We start from the raw sequence: 17,132 nt of genomic DNA, 5'->3' as shown, positions 1-17,132 counted from the left end.
CAAGCCCCTGCAGCGTCCCTGCCCCAGGAGACCTGTTGCCCCATTGCCCCCAGGCCGAGCTGTGGGAAGGGAGACCTGAGCCACCCAAAGGAGGGAGGCCGGAGAACCTCAGTGCAGCAGCAGGAGGGGAGAAGGGCCCAGTGCTGGGAGCAGCGGAGAGACAGAGCCCATATGTGAGGTGTAAGAATTGGATGGGGAGAGGTGGGAATTAATGATCACCTGGAGAGTGGGAGGCCCTGAGTGGCAACACTAGGATTGGTCGCGTTCTGTGTGTTTATTATTGACTTGGAATAATGGTCTAAAAACTTGAGATAGGAAAACTTGCCCGGGACACCGAATTCTTTTGTTTGGGTGGATTGTGAGGCATTTCAAAAAGAGCTTGATAATGTCAGGCAACATTCAATGCGTCTGTGCAAGGTGCTGCCTTTCAAGGAGGCTGACTTAAGAAAATTCAGGGAGTTGGTAGGTAAGATCCCTGGGTAGCAAGTCTAAAGGGAAAAACAGTTCAAGAGTTGGCAGTTTTTCAGAGACATTATTACTTGCCTGTAGCAAGGCGAAGGCTCACCGGCATAGCGCCTCCTGCTGGTCATCTTGGAAGTCAGCTCTTCAGCACTGGGAGCCCCCTCTGCAGGCTGGTGTCTTGCCTGCCTTAGGGCCCCCATATCCCTCCTGGACCTCGGTGCCCCTTTACCTTGGGGTGCTGCCCCCTAGCTGTACCCCCACACTCTGGGTCTCCCCTCCCAGGGGAACCCCCAACCCTCTAAACCCACCTTGCCTCAGTGGCTACTGCAAGTCATCATCTAGCCGCTGCTCACTGGAGCAGACTGCAGTCTGTAATGGCCACTCATCATTGGCAAGGGGGTAAGATCTGCTGCCTTTGCCTATCCCCAGGCTGCCCCTCTGCCTCCCCAGTACCTTTCTTAGGCCTTAGCCTGGGGATTTACCAGGCTGCTGCTCCCCAGCTCCCTTTGCCCTTTCCCAGCACTGCTCCACTTCAGGTACATTGCTCCCAGGCAGCTAGCCCTTCTCCCTCCAGGGCTAGAGTGATACTCCTCTCACTTCTGGCCCCAAGCCCTCTTATAAGGGCCAGCTGGACCCTGACTGAGCTGGCCACAGCTGTGGCTGCTTCCCGAATCAGCCTAGCCCAGCCACAGCCCTCTCTAGGGATGCTTTTAACCCCTGTTTTACTGGAGTGGGGCAGTTGCCCCACTACAAGGCCTAAAAGCAAACTATTCCACTGCATAGGAAAGATAGGAAGTATAGCCAGAGACCATGCTGGCTTAACCAGGAGATCCTCAATGATCTAAAAATCAAAAAATTGTTGTACGTAAAGTGGAAACTAGGTCAAATTACGACAAAGGATGAACATAAATAACACAAGTATGTAGGGACAAAACGAGAAAGGCCAAGGAACAAAACAGATCATAGCTAGAGACATAAAGGGTGACAAGAAAACATTCTACAAATATGTTAGAAGCAAGAGGAAGATCAAGGACAGGGTAGGCCCATTACTCAATGAAGAGGGAAAAAAACAATAACAGAAAATGTGGAAATGGCAGAGGTGCTTAATGACTTCTTTGTTTCAGTGTTCAAGAAGAGGGTTAGTGGTAATTGGACATCTAGCATACTGAATGCCAGTGAAAATGAGGTGGGATCTGAGGATAAAATAGGAAAAGAACAAGTAAAAAAATATTTAGACCAATTAGATGTCTTCAGGTCACCAGGGCCTGATGAAATGCATCCTAGAATACTCAAGAAGCTGACTGAGGAGACATCTGAGCCATTAGTGATTATCTTTGAAAAGTCATGGAAAATGGGAGAGATTCCAGAAGACTGGAAATGGGCATCTATAAAAAGGAAAATAAGGACAACCTGGGGAAATACAGACCAGTCAGCTTAACTTCTGTACCTGGAAAGATAATGGAGCAAATAATTAAGCTCTAAATTTGCAAACATCTGGAAGATAATCAGGTGATAAGTAATAGTCAGCATGGATTTGTCAAGAACAAATCGTGTCAAACCAACCTGATAGCTTTCTTTGACAGGGTAACGAGCCTTGTGGATGGGGAGAAGCAGTAGATGTGGTATATGTTGACGGTAGTAAGGCTTTTGATGCAGTCTCACATGACCTTCTCATAAACAAACTAGGGAAAGACAACTTAGATGGAGCTACTATAAGATGCGTGCAAAACTGGTGGAAAACCATTCCCAGAGAGTAGCTATCAATGGCTAACTTCCTGTCAGGGTGGTTAAGCACTGAAATAAATTGCCTGAGGGGTTCTGGAATCTCCATCAATGGAGATTTTTAAGAGTAGGTTAGACAAACACCTGTCAGGGATGATCTAGATGATGCTTAGTCATGCCATGAGTGCAGGGGACTGGATTAGATCAGTGGTTCTCAGCTGGGGGTCAGTGAGCCCTTTCAAGGGGGCCGCGGAGCCCCACGGCTGAAACCTGGAGCCCCAGTGCTGAAGCCTGCCCCCCCCCTTCCCCCTAAGCCAGGAGCGGTGCGGGTCTGAAGCCAGTGGGCCCCCTGCTGTAGTTAGGAGCGGCGCGGGGCTGAAGCCCGTGGTGCCCTCCCCATCCCCCCCAAGCCGGGAGTGGCGCAGCCAGAAGCTAGGTGGGGCTGAAGCCGGCAGGGTCCCCACATCCCCTCCTAGCTAGGAGCAACGCGGTGCTCGAGCCGGCAAGCCTACCCTCCCCCACAAGCCAGGAGCAGCAGGGAGGCTGAAGCCGGGAGTCCCAGTGCCTTGCCCCTGAAGCTGGGCATTGCACTGGAAGCCCCCCTGCCTGCATACAGCCCATAGCTACCCCCTGCCTGCACCCTGAGCTACCCCCTGCCCATACACAGTCCTTAGCTATCCCCTCCCTGCACCCTGAGCTACTCCCCTCATTTCACACAGCCCCTAACTAACCTCCTGCCTGCACCCTGAGCGGTTTTCAAACCTTTTGAACTGAGTCCCCACTTTGAGATATATTTTTGGTTGCATCGCCCCAGAGCACAGACAAGCTGGGTGCCCTCCTGAGTGAGTCAGGGGGTGGAGATGGCACATCCTCCCTGGACCCTGCTCTGTGGAGATGGGATGAACCATGCCAGGCATTCCTCCCCCCGCCCCCCCAAAAAATAGAAGTAAAACTATGCCTATGCCCAAGTGTGTCCCCTTGGCCTGGAGCCCACGCTTCCCCCCTGCCGGGCCCTATTGTTTTTATAGGATGTTGAATGGGGTCTCAGCAAGAAAAAGGTTGAGAACCCCTGGATTTGATGATCTCTCAAGGTCCCTTCCAGTCCTATGATTCTATGTGGAAAGGAACAACTGAAACCGGGTGACATGGGCAAATCCACTGAGCAGCTGGGCTGACAGATAGAGTACGGCAACTGCGTGGCATGTGGCAATGAAGAGAAGAGATTCCTCCGTGGGACAGTAGACGGAGCCACTGCCCAATCCAGCTACACTCACAGCCCCACTGTCGAGAAGAGACTCAGAGAGGGAGTGTCATGGTTTGGGGTCACTGCAGAGACTTTGGGCCATCAGTGTTGTTACTGGGGATTTCTAACCCTACATATTTCAGTCTGTTTGTGTGTGTGTGTGTGTGTATAGTTATCTAATTTCCCTTGTAACTGTGGAAACTCCAGTCTTTGGGTTGGGGTTTAACTGCTTCACCTGAGGGTTGCTCTGTTGACTCCAGAGCTGGCCCTGCCTATCCCACCACAGCGGTTACTAACTTGTGCCCCATTGGGTCTCCACCCCATCCCCCCCAGTGAGAGCTCAGGGCTCCGTGAAATTTTCTCACTGTTTAAGTGAGAAAACAAAGCCCGTTTTTCATGAGGTCAGTCATTCTTATCAGCATCAGGCCTCTCAGAAGGGCTAATTTAAATGTTAAGGGTTCCTGCATCACTTGGGATCTTGGGTTTGTTCTTTGGAAGTATCACATCTCCTGAAATGTTTGCTGACCTCACCCACTATCCTTCCTCTCAGGGCTAAATAAAACAAAAAGTTCCAAGGCAACATTTCAAAATAAATAAGCCAGCACAAAAAAGTCCGTTCCCAAGTTTATTTTGTTTAACTGTAAATGGTTTTCTGTTGCTTCTTATGCGTGATTACATTAAAACAAGAATACTAATTTCTTAATGCACAATAGGGAGAGTAAATGACAGTCATGCTCTAAATATAGCAGTTTAATTGTCTTCAACGGATTCTAATTGTCTTCAACTAAGCTATTGCTGGAAATGGCCAGGTCCTGCTGCAGCTCTTTGCAAAAGCTGTCTAAAAAGGCAGAAACTGTATTATTGTTTTTATTTATGGAGTTTTTCAGAATTCCCTTGATTTTATTTATTATTCCGGATAGAATCCCTTTCTCCAAATCTCTCAAACTTGCCTTCCCTTCATAGTGGTCTATCAGACATCTCTGTATCCAGGATTTGACAAACTCTTCATAGTTACTTATCTATTTCACATAGTTGTCAAAGTTCATCTCTTCCAGCAGCTTCTTTAGCAAAAAGAACTGAAAGAAGCTTTGGCTGGCGTATTCAAGGGCCTGTTCACTGCTGAGAAAATTGTCAACTATTTCTAGTCCGAGCCTTTTGTTGACATAACCCACCAGGGCAGGTTTGAGACACTGATCGCAGAAATTCCTCACCCTTGTTTGGCTTTCCTTCTTTTCCAAATAGAGATCAGTAAATATGGAGAAATAATGAGGTTTCAGCTTCTCCAGATGTTGCTGAGGATCATTTTCTTTGATAAAATCTTCATGCATCTTCTGAAATGCCAAGCTGCTTCCCCCAAAACGTGACGCTTCAGGTCAACTTCAAACAAAGGAGAAGTGTGAAGTTGCTCAATCTCCTCCTCTTTTAACCTCTCATTAACCATATGCAGCAGTTCTCCACAATAGGTTTCATCATAGTCTGTTTTGGATTTAACTTTTTCTTCAATGTATTTCTTGCATTCAGTCATTAAAGATAGAGCAAACTCTTCAGTTTTACAGTAACATTCCTGTGAGAAGTATTCTGCAACTGCTCTGGTCCATTTTAAGTTTAAGTACTCCTTCTTCATTGTGAAAGACTTCATTCTATAATCCAGCAGGCTTTTTGCATGTTGTAGTATCTGTCTGACAGCACCCGCTCTGTGCTTCAGATCCTTTCTCAGCTGGAGATCCATATCTTGAACAACTTGACGTTTCTGTAAAGTACAGAGCGTTAACTCTGACAAGGTTTCTCGCCACATCGTTTCAAATTCTTTTTTCAGTTTCTCATGGTCTAATTTATCTTCTCTGTTTCGGTATTCAGCCAAGAGTCTGTCAACTTCCCCTTCAATTTTCTGCTTGTACTCAGACTGGATATTGTCTATCTTGTGCTGTCCTCTTCGTATTCGAATTGCTTCCTTACAGTTACTGGTTGAAGAATTTTCAAGTTCTCTTTTGAGGCTATTTGCGCTCCTTTTGAAATCTTCTCTGTACTTTTCTATCAGGTTCAAATTTGGAGCTTCACTTTTAAAATACTGTTCTCAGTTATTCAAGAGCTTCTGTTCTCCCTGCTCTAGCTTCCCTTGTGCTTCCATTTTTAAGCTGTGAAAGAGATCACCCTCTAGTGTCTCTGGCAGCTGATTCTGGATAAAAGTTTCTTTTTCAGATATCCAGAGATACATCTCCTTGCGGAAACCCCATTCCCATTCAGAATACTTCATAGACAGCTGGTGATAGGCTTCAGCTACAAGGCTATTTCTAAAGCTAAAGATGAAGTTCTCATGTTTCACTGACTTCCAGAGGCTCTTCAACCATACAATAAAATCAGGAATATCCTTTCCAGCTCTTTTCCGTGAACGGTTCTCTATGAATTCAAACAGGTATTTCTTTAGCTCACACACACTCTCACTGTATCCAGTGTTTACGGGAGCCATGGGAGGGACTCCATGCCGCAAGTCAGGCATGTACCAATTGTGTTTTTCTGGGTCATACTCCATAATATCAGAAAATGCCATTTCCCTGCTTTGCTTTTCCATCCTTGCTGCAGCTTTGGTCATTTCATTCAGCTGCTCCAGGAGGTGTTTCCTGTCCCTCATGTTTTGATCATGAGCAGACACATCACTGACATTCTGGTGCACAAACTGGCAGTTTGGCTGTTGTCCTATTTCCTTCATTTTGAGAAATGCATGGACCACAATTTGCAGAACATCCTTCATTTCTGTGGCATTCTCCATGGTCATGTTAACGATGGTGATGTCACTCAGTCCAATCACCAGGGTGGCCAGCTCATTGTCATGTTGATAACTGTCTTCCAGTGCTGTTAGTTCAGGGGCCTTCAGACCTTCAGTGTCTATCACCAGGATGAAATCACAGCCAAGCAGCTCCTGAACAGCTTCTGTAACTTTAATGAGTGTCATGAACGCTCCTCGCGTACATCGATCGCTACATTGATCAACTGCAGGCAGAACATGGTGTTGAGAAGAGTGGATTTCCCAGTACTCTGCACTCCCAGCACTGTTATAACCACCATTCTGGATCTACCCCCTAGTCTGATATGGAGATGAGTTAGAACATCTACTACCCAGCTCATGGGGATGTTGGAGGCATCTCCATCGATCAGCTCCACAGGAAACCCTTCCAGCATCAGGTCAGCTGCTGTGCATGGGAGATGGGAGAATTGTCTTTGGCTTTCTTCCATTTTCCCTTCTTTAACCATTGAGCATTCAGCGTCATAGAACTGTCCCAACTCACGCATGAAATGCTCCACCCCCAAGGAACTATCAGATATTAATTTATCTAATTCCTCCAGCTGTTTTCGGTCCACTCCTGGAGTTTCACATTTCTCTTTATAGTCTGCCCACATTTCAGAAAGATTCCCCCTAGCAATATTATCCAGGCTAAATTTCATCCATTTCAGAAAGTAATGTTTCTCCACTGGATTCAACTGTACTATTCCATTGATAAACTTAGTCAAACCATTAGTACGGTCACACTGATTGTGCTGTCTACGTATCTCTAACCATTTCTGTTTCAGCGCAGATTTATAGTCTTCAATGGCCACGTCCCCTTGCCTTTTCATTTGGCACATCTCTTTTTCCAATTGAGCCAAGTTTTTCCATGGGTCTCCTTGCAGGCTCAGCATTCCCCTTTTGTATTTCGCCCCATCTCTTATTTCTGCAGTGATTTCTTCAGTATATTTCCTCGCACACTGACATGCCTGACACTCCTCATCCACCTGGATTCCTAGGTCACGTGCCGTCACAGCCATGGCTTCCAAACTCACTGTCTTCGGAGATGAATTCACTATGGTTCCTATGGTGGACTTCACCTTTTTCCACAAATCCTGCATTACTCATGGTACTATCTTTCACCAGTACTAGTGATTTGCTCAGTTTCAACACTGAGGACAGCTTATTAAGAAATCCCAGAGTTTCTTTGGGTTTCTTATTCTTGCAGTTGAGGATGAAGTAATATTTAGAGCTGGATTTTTTCAGAGATGATAACAGCTCGTATTCTCTCTCACCGATGCTCTCGGTAACTATGAACACTGCGGAGGAGACCGCTGTTAAAAAGCTAAACTGTAGCCAGTGGGACTCAATGTCTCCGTGCAGATTTGTAACTGCAATGGGTTCTGGGAAAAGATCAGAAATTTCCGTCCCCCCAGGGAAATACCAGGAAATCTCAACCAGCCCATCTGCGATTTTCTGAAGGAAGTTCCCAGACTCCATGTCCCAATGGATAAAGAAATCGTGGTGCTGCTGGGAGGGGCTGAGAACCTCATTGAGGAGTTGGGACTTGGAGAAGCTGCAGCTCCCCATCCACAGAAAAGAAATCATTGGCATTTCTGTGAGCACCAGGCTCTCCTCTCTGAACCCTCTGCTCTGTGCCAGGGAGTGCGGCCTCCACTTCCTCACAATGTCCCTGATGACCCACAGTAGTAGGGTGCCCTTGGGGGTGTTGAGGGTGGGTAGCAGCAGAGGGAGGGCAAACTGGCACATGGACATTTTGGACAGGATCTCCTGCTGTAGGAAACTGAGCAAAGCAGAACAGCACAAAGAACATCAAGAGATTGCAGAGAAACTTTCATCTCAGTGTCACTAAAACAGAAAGTGCCATCAGTATGCAGTTTCTCCTCATAATCATCCATTTCTTCTGCAGGAGCCTTGTGCCCAATGCTTGTATTTCTGGCCGTCCCATTCAGAGCCATGACCTTCCTCAGGAAATGCCAAGGTAAATCACCTAATGCCTCTGGAATCCTGTTCTTGATGCTTTCTGGGCAGATCTCCAAAACATCCCTCAGCCTGATCTTGATGCTTCTGTGCTTCTCCAGGTTTAATCTGGACAGAACATCTTGAAATACTTTACTTCTTTCTGCAGAAGGAAGTTAAAACAAACCAAAATTTCAGAGTAGAAAATGGTGACTTTATATACAGTTTACTCATTCCATAGACAGCCTGATGTTTGTAATTTAAAGAAAAGCAGTACCCAGTAAGTAACAGATGACTTATACATCCTGGGTTCAATTCTTCTCTTACTTATATTGGTATAACAAAAATGAAGCCAATGGGATTACTTCCATGCAAATAAAACATAGTTCTGGCCCACTTTGAACTCCACTAGGTTGGTTTGCATTGTTTGATCCCAATCCTTATCCTCAGCGCAGTGCAGAGTCCACTTGAAAATGGCTTAAGTGGCCAACTGAGAATTTCCTAGAAAATCTTCCAGTATAACCAGCTCTATGACATCCCAGCTCACAGCTACTGGAGGAGGGGGCATAGACTCAGGACCCTGTCTCTGTGGTGATCCCAGAAGCTGGAATGATCCCTTGGCTGCTCTAAGCTGCTGCTCAGGATCAGACTGGTGCCTGGCAGTATGAGGATCAGGTGGCTGTGATGGTAGCCTACACCCGTCACCCTGAGCTGTGCTGGGCATCAATGGCTCATCCGGAGGATCTGACCCTTTATTTCCCTTTCAGCAGTCAGTGCAGATTACACCTTCTGGGAAGACTTATTTTTGATTTTCTTCATATCTTCCTCCATCTCTTTGCTGGGACATGTCTTTTACAGGTGTAGCTAACAGCACTGTGGCTTTGCTTACTTCCCAGTGACCAAATCAGTCCCTTCACTCACGCTACTTCCTCTCTCCTTTTGGGGAGCTGTGAGTACTGTCATTACTTACAAAGCAAATTTACCCACATTGCAACATGGGGAGCTAATGCTAAGACACCTCCAGGCCAGTCCTGGTATGGTAATGTCTCCAGTGCAGTGTTAGGGTATTTGGACCTGATAAACAATTAACCCATTTATTATGTGTTATAGAGACATTATTAAGGTCACAAGAGCAAACTATTCCACTGCACAGGAAAGATAGGAAGAATGGCAAGAGACCACCCTGGCTTAACCAGGAGATCTTCCATGATCTAAAAATAAAAAAAAGAGTCCTACAAAAAGTTGAAACTAGGTCAGATTACAAAGGATGAATACAAACAAACAACGCAAGAATGAAGGGGCAAAATTAGAAAGGACAAGGCACAAAAGGAAATCAAACAAGCTAGGGACATAAAGGGTAACAAGAAAACATTCTACAAATACATTAGAAGCAAGAGGAAGACCAAGGACAGAGTAGGCCCATTACTCAAAGAAGACAAAAAAGCAATAACAGAAAATGTGGAAATGGCAGACGTGCTTAATGACTTCTTTGTTTCGGTTTTCACCAAGAAGGTTGGTGGCGATTGGACGCCTAACATAGTGAACACCAGTGAAAATGGGGTAGGTTCAAAACAGGAAAGAGTAAGTTGAAAATTACTTAGACAAGTGAGATGTCTTCAAGTCACTTGAGCCCAATGAAGTGCATCCTAGAATACACAAGGAGCTGACTGAGGAGATATCTGAGCCATTAGCTATTATCTTTGAAAAGTCATGGAAGACGGGTGATATTCCAGAAGACTGGAAAAGGGCACATATGGTGCCTAACTATAAAAAGGAAAATAAGGACAACCCAGGGAATTACAGACCAGTCAGCTTAACTTCTGGACCCGGAAAGATAATGGAGCAAATAATGAAGGAATCAATTTGCAAACATCTAGAAGATAATAAGGCAATATGTAATAGTCAGCATGGATTTGTCAAGAACAAATCATATCAAACCGACTCGATAGTTTTCTTTGACAGGGTGACGGCCGTGTGGATGGGGGGAAGCAGTAGATGTGGTATATCGAGACTTTAGTAAGGCATCTGATATAGTCTCAAATGACCTTCTCATTAAAAAACTAGGAAAATACAACCATGATGGAGCTATTATAAGGTAGGTGCATAACTGGTTGGATAACCATTCCCAGAGTAGTTCTCAATGGCTCACAGTCATGCTGGAAGGGCACAACGAGTCGGCTTCTGCAAGGATCAGTTCTGGGTCTAGTTCTGTTCAATATAGTCATCAATGATTTAGATAATGGCATAGAGAGTACATTTATACAATTTGCAGACGATACCAAGGTGGGAGGAGTTGCAAGTGCTTTGGAGGATAGGATTATAATTGAAAAAGAGCTGGACAAACTGGAGAAATGGTCTGAGGTAACTAGGACAAAATTCAATAAGAACAAATGCAAAATATTCCACTTAGGAAGGAACAATCAGTTGGACATGTACAAAATGGAAAATGACTGCCTGGGAAGGATTACTGCAAAAAAGGGATCTAGAGGTCAGAGTGGACCACAAGCTAAATATGAGTTAACAGTGTAAGACTGTTGCAAAAAAACCAAATATCATTCTGGGATGTATTAGCAGCAGTGTTGTAAGCAAGACATGCAAAGTAATTCTTCTGCTCCAGTCCACGTTGATTATGCCTCAGCTGGAGTATTGTGTCCAGTTCTGGGTGCCACATTTCAGTAAAGATGTGGACAAACTGGAAAAAGTCCAGAGAAGAGCAACAAAAATGATTCAAGATCTAGAAAGCATGACCTATGAGGGAAGATTGAAAAACTTGGGTTTGTTTAGTCTGGAAAAGAGAAGACTGAGAAGGGACATGATAACCGTTTTCAAGTACCTAAAAGGTTGTTATAAGAAGGAGGAAGAAACATTATTTTCCTATCCTCTGATGATTGGACAAGAAGCAATTGGCTTAAATTGCAGCAAGGGAAGTTTTGATAGGAATTTTTTCCTAATGCCCGAACTGTCAGGGTGGTTAAGCACTGGAATAAATTGCCTAGGGAGGTTGTGGAATCTCCGTCATTGGAGATTTTTAAGAGCAGGTTAGACAAACACCTGCTAGATGGTGCTTGGTCCTGCCATGAGGGCAGGGGACTGGACTTGATGACCTCTCAAGGTCCCTTCCAGTCCTATGATTCTATAATGAAGCACCAGCTCTGCTTTAGTTTAGGTTGAGAAGCCCTTTCTACTTAAATGTTATTTCTTCTTAGTGCTGTAAGATCTCTATGCTTACTTGGACTATCTTGAAATTTGTTGTCTCATGGGGGAACAGGATAGGGTTAGTGACCCAAATTTCAGGGTCATTTGAGCAAGGAGTTCCCCAGACACAGCTCGTCAAAAACACAGCATTTTGCAAAATCAGCAGTCTTACAATGGAGGGGATTGTGCACCACAGAGCTCAGCATCCCCTACTTGATCTCAGTCACTCAGCATTTATTTCAGCCAGTGTGTGGCACTGACTGCCCGTTTGAGGAAGCAATACTGAAAACATCTATTAAAGGAAACCTTTGGCTTTCTAGAACACTGCGTGCAAACACTCATAAGCCAAAGAGATTGAAACGTGCATGTGCTGTGAGCCTAGGCAAGAGTCTTTCCAGACAGTCCACTCTCACAGTAGCTGGATGGCTCAAGTACATTTGAGCCCTACTCTACTCCACAGTATTAACAACCTTCCTCAGAATACCATCCTTGCCGCCATGGATGTCACTTTCCTATACACCAATATCCCTCACAATGACAGGATAGCTGCCTGCCCCAAATATTTAAAAGACAGTGGACAACCATCAATTATCCATCCCAAACACATAGCCAAACTCATCCAGTTCATCCTCGCCTGTCATAGATTTACCTTCAGCAATAAACATTTTGTCCAAAGCATGAGAACAGCCAGGGGTACTAGGATGGCTCCCCAATATGCTAACCTCTTCATGGGTCATCCTGAAGAAGAATTTCTGGAGAAGTGCATCATGAAACCAGTGATATACCTAAGAAATTTTCATCCTATGGGAAGACAGCTTAAACTCCCTCAGACTTCCACCACAACTTCAACAACCACCACCCATCCATTAAACTCTCTCTGGAGCTTTCCCACACTAGCATCAACTTCTGGACACCACAATCAGCTTCATCAATGGAACCCTACAGACAACCATATACAAGAAAGCCATGGATCACCACACCTACCTTCATAGATCTAGTAACCACCCCAACCATACCAAGAAATATGTTATTGACAGCCAGGCACTCAGATACCACAGAATGTGCTCTGAGGAGAAAGTAAGTGATATATACCTTAATGAAGGGATAGCCTATTTTTGTCAAGGTCCAAATTTCTTGGTCAAGGTATAGTCAAGGTCCAGACTCCAAGAAAAAAATGTTTAAAAACCCATAATGATAATAAACAAATAAAAACATTGTGGGGTCCATTCAAAAGCATCTCGCATTCCAGATTTGGCCCATGGTCCGCCTATTGACTATCCCTAGCTTAACACACTTGTTGTTGATATTGTGAAGGCCAAAACTATAACAGTGGTCAAAAAAGACCTAGGTAAATTGATGGAAGATAGGTCCATCAATGGCTATTAGCCAGGATGGGCAGGGATGGTGTCCCTAGCCTCTCTTTGCCAGAAGTTGGGAATGGGTGACAGGGGATGGATCACTTGATGATTACCTTTTTTATTCATTCCTTCTGAAGCACCTGACATTGGCCTCTGTCAGAAGACAGAATACTGAGCTAGATGGACTTTGGTCTGACCCAGTACGGCCACCCAGTATGGTCACTTAAAACCACCTTCACCAAACAAGGACACTTCATCAGAGAAGTAGATTGCATCATGCAACAGGCCACACAAATACCCCAGGAGAACCTGCTTCAATACAGAAATAAACCCCCTTCTGACTGCATACCCCTATTTGTCACCTACCACCCCACACTGGAACCCATACAGTAAAGCTAGTGTAACCACCAATGGGTGTAAACAACTACACCCCATACGCGATGGGTACCCCATCATGAAAGAAATATTTCAAGAATCATCTCTTCTGGTCTTCGAACAATCTCTTGAAACTCATTGTTGCCCTGGTTTGAGGGATGTGTATACCCCATTATGTGATCAAACTAATTGCAACCATATTATGTGCATTCTGCCAATAGGAATTAATGAAATAGAACACCACATAGTTAAGGGTTAATTTGGAGACAGGCTTTTAGAAGCGAGGTCATATCTAGCTGATAGTTTTTGCTAATCAGAATGGGAGGAGGGGACAGACAAGTAAACAACTGAGACTGAAAACCTTGGTGGTTGGAAAACTTTGAATCTAGGCACCTCTAATATGAAAAGTTGACTGAAAGTTAGAAAAGAGATGATCCAGTTGGGGTCATTATGACCTATGTGTTTTGTAGAAGTTAGTCATAAAAGATTAGCTAATAGAGTATATTGTGGAGCAGTCCTCTGAAGCCATCTTGAGACACTTTTTTCTGACACCCTTTCTCCCTGGTGGGTGAGCAACTGGTCACTGCAAACCTGCTGTTAATTACTCAATACCATTCCAGATCTGAGGAAAAAGATCTGGGATGTTCTAAACCTATTGCTTATGTCTCTGTATGCTTAAATCTAATAAACTGCAGTGTTAGATAAGAGCATACTTACTTGCATTTAATCCTTGATCAGACAGAAGTGCTGTGTTCCTGTTGATTGATTCCTGACACTACATGGAGTGAAATAGTTAAGTTGCCCCTGCTGTGGGTTCTGAAAACCCCAGATAACACTCGTCATCAAGAGGAAGCTCCCCACAGACCAGGACACACCCACTCAAAGCAGCACCAGACTCTGCCAGAACTATAGATGCAAAACTTGCAGACATATCTCCATTACTATAATGATCAACATTCCACACAAAACACCTTTCAAGATCCCAGGATCTTATACATGCCTATCACATGTAGCACACTTCATCCAGTGCACTAAATGCCTGAATAATGATTATATGGATGAAACAGATAAGCACTATAAACTCAAATGAATATACATAGGAAAATGATAAAAGACAAAAACAACCGATCACCTGTGGGTAAACACTTTTCAGAAAGTAATCACTCTGTATCTGACCTATCAGACCCAATCCTCAAAGGCAACTTGCACAGCATTTTCAAAAGAAGAACCAGGGAGCTTACATTCATTACTCTGCTGGACACCAAATCGTGGATTATGGACATCATGGATTGAACAGAGACACTAGATTTATGGTTTATTAAAACAATCTGTAATCCACTAACCCCTTCTTTTTTTTCTATTTGCAGCGGTGCTAATGGCCCATTCTACTTTGAATGGTCCCTTACAATATGTGCTAATTAATTATGCTAAATAATCTGTTCCATCTTGCATTTTGCTCTGACATTGGGAGTAATGTTCCCAGACCCGAAGAAGAGCTCTTTGTGGCTCAAAAGCTTGTCACTCTCACCAACAGAAGTTGGTCTAAGAAAAGATATTACCTCACCCACATTGGCTTTCCAATATCCTGGGATCTACCCAGCTACAACTACGCTGCAGACAACCCTATGCTTGTCAGAAATCTGAGAATAATCTCTAGGAATATTGACAGGTTTCAGAGTAGCAGCCATGTTAGTCTGTATGCACAAAAAGAAAAGGAGTCCTTCTGGCACCTTAGAGACTAACCAATTTATTTGAGCGTAAGCTTTCGTGAGCTACAGCTCACTTCATTGGATGCATTCAGTGGAAAATACAGTGAGGAGATTTATGTACACACAGAACATGAAAAAATGGGTGTTATCATACACACTCACTTAAGATGAGCTATTCAAGTTGCAGTGGGGGAGGTTTAGATTGGATATTAGGAAAAACTTTTTCACTAAGAGGGTGGTGAAACACTGGAATGCGTTACCTAGGGAGGTGGTAGAATCTCCTTCCTTAGAGGTTTTTAAGGTCAGGCTTGACAAAGCCCTGGCTGGGATGATTTAACTGGGAATTGGTCCTGCTTTGAGCAGGGGGTTGGACTAGATGACCTTCTGGGGTCCCTTCCAACCCTGATATTCTATGATTCTATGATTCTATGATTACCAGTAGGAGAGTGGGGGCGGGGGGTGGGGGGAAGAAAACCTTTCTTGATAACTTCTGGAAATGGCCCACCTTGCTCATCACTACAAAAGGTTTTCTCCCGTGCCCCCCCACCCCCCCGGTGGTAATTATTATTTTCTGTGGGTATCTGCTGCTGTTCTTGTGACACAGTGCCCTCTGGTGGGCAAAAGGTGGAATGCAGCAACATTGTGGCAGAAGCTTTTTTTTTTCTACACAAAAAAATTAAAGATATGCATGGCTCATTAATTATGCATGCCTACAGTAGTACAGAATTCCTCCCGGAGTAACGTTTGGCGAAAACCTGATTTCACAACAGCTGTTCCTTTGTAGAAGATTTTCTTCTTTGATGAAACACAAATGCCTCATGATCAAAAAAATCCCATTCCCCATGCACCAAGTGAACACTACAAGGGTTGAAATGCAGTAGCATTCAAGTTCAAAATCTTGGTCTTTATCTTCAAGGTGCTCAATGGCCTTGGCCTAGTGTATCTAAAAAATCAACTAACGCTACAGGACAAAGACTGTGGTCAACATTTACTCTTGTCTGCCACAATGAAATGGAATTCTTTACAAGGTAAAGCTCGTCTAGGTAGGAGACAGAGTTTCCTTGAAAAGGTGACCAATAATTTAAATCTGATTGAATATCAGATTAGGAGTGAGCAGAGGGATTCAAAGAGGAAAGTGATGGGTTCAAATCAACAGGTAGAGGACATGCTTTTAGCAGCTCAACCTCAATACATTATTTCTTTAAAAAAATGCTTATGGATACACTGGACACAGAAATATTTTGGATTGCTTTTTCCCAAAATTGGCATTTCTGAATTGTTTGGGATATATACTCAATGTGTGTCCACCTCAGATACCCATCCTACCTGACCTTCAATGAAATTGAGGAGTTCAACATTAATAATTAAACATTGTTTTAAAACTAAGTATTTTAAATACTTGTGGCACCTTAGCGACTAACAAATTTATTTATATGCTCAAATAAATTTGTTCATCTCTAAGGTGCCACAAGTCCTCCTTTTCTTTTTGAGAATACAGACTAACACGGCTGCTACTCTGAACCCTATTTTACATACGTTATTCTTCCTCTATAATGTGGTCATGGCCTTTCCAGTGTGCAGTAAATCAGTTACTGAAATTGCGAACTGATGGTAGTTGGCTTATTTAGGCACATTATGGTGCCTTTCCTCAGTCCTCAAGTCCATGCAGTTCCATCCCCCCTCTTGAGTCACATGAGCTTGGGGAGGAGAGAAACTACGGAGACAACCCAGAAACTCAGCTGAGGGGGACTGGGGCATGCAGCTCTAATGAGGACCTGCAGATTCGGATGGTGTCATCAATCACACGTTCATAGAATCATAGAATATCAGGGTTGGAAGGGACCTCAGGAGGTCATCTAGTCCAACCCCCTGCTCAAAGCAGGACCAATCCCCAATTAAATCATCCCAGCCAGGGCTTTGTCAAGCCTGACCGTGAAAACTTCTAAGGAAGGAGATTCTACCACCTCCAAAGGGAACGCATTCCAGTGTTTCATCACCCTCCGAGTAAAAAAGTTTTTCCTAATATCCAACCTAAACCTCCCCCACTGCAACTTGAGACCATTACTCCTTGTCCTGTCCTCTTCTACCACTGAGAATAGTCTAGAACCATCCTCTCTGGAACCACCTCTCAGGTAGTTGAAAGCAGCTATCAAATCCCCCCTCATTCTTCTCTTCTGCAGGCTAAACAATCCCAGTTCCCTCAGCCTCTCCTCATAAGTCATGTGTTCCAGACCCCTAATCATTTTTGTTGCCCTTCGCTGGACTCTCTCCAATTTATCCACATCCTTCTTGTAGTGTGGGGCCCAAAACTGGACACAGTACTCCAG

The 17,132-nt window shown here is 44.3% G+C and overlaps 1 pseudogene; it reads right to left on the bottom strand.

Annotated features, from left to right (window-relative positions):
• Positions 1-4,197: 4,197 nt before the first annotated feature.
• Positions 4,198-8,892, bottom strand: LOC140904798 (up-regulator of cell proliferation-like; annotated as a pseudogene).
• Between the last annotated feature and the right edge of the window lie 8,240 nt (positions 8,893-17,132).

Source organism: Lepidochelys kempii, unplaced genomic scaffold (genome assembly GCF_965140265.1).
Source record: "Lepidochelys kempii isolate rLepKem1 unplaced genomic scaffold, rLepKem1.hap2 scaffold_74, whole genome shotgun sequence".
Classification (NCBI taxonomy): domain Eukaryota; kingdom Metazoa; phylum Chordata; order Testudines; family Cheloniidae; genus Lepidochelys; species Lepidochelys kempii.
This window is presented reverse-complemented; position numbering and strand designations above follow the sequence as displayed.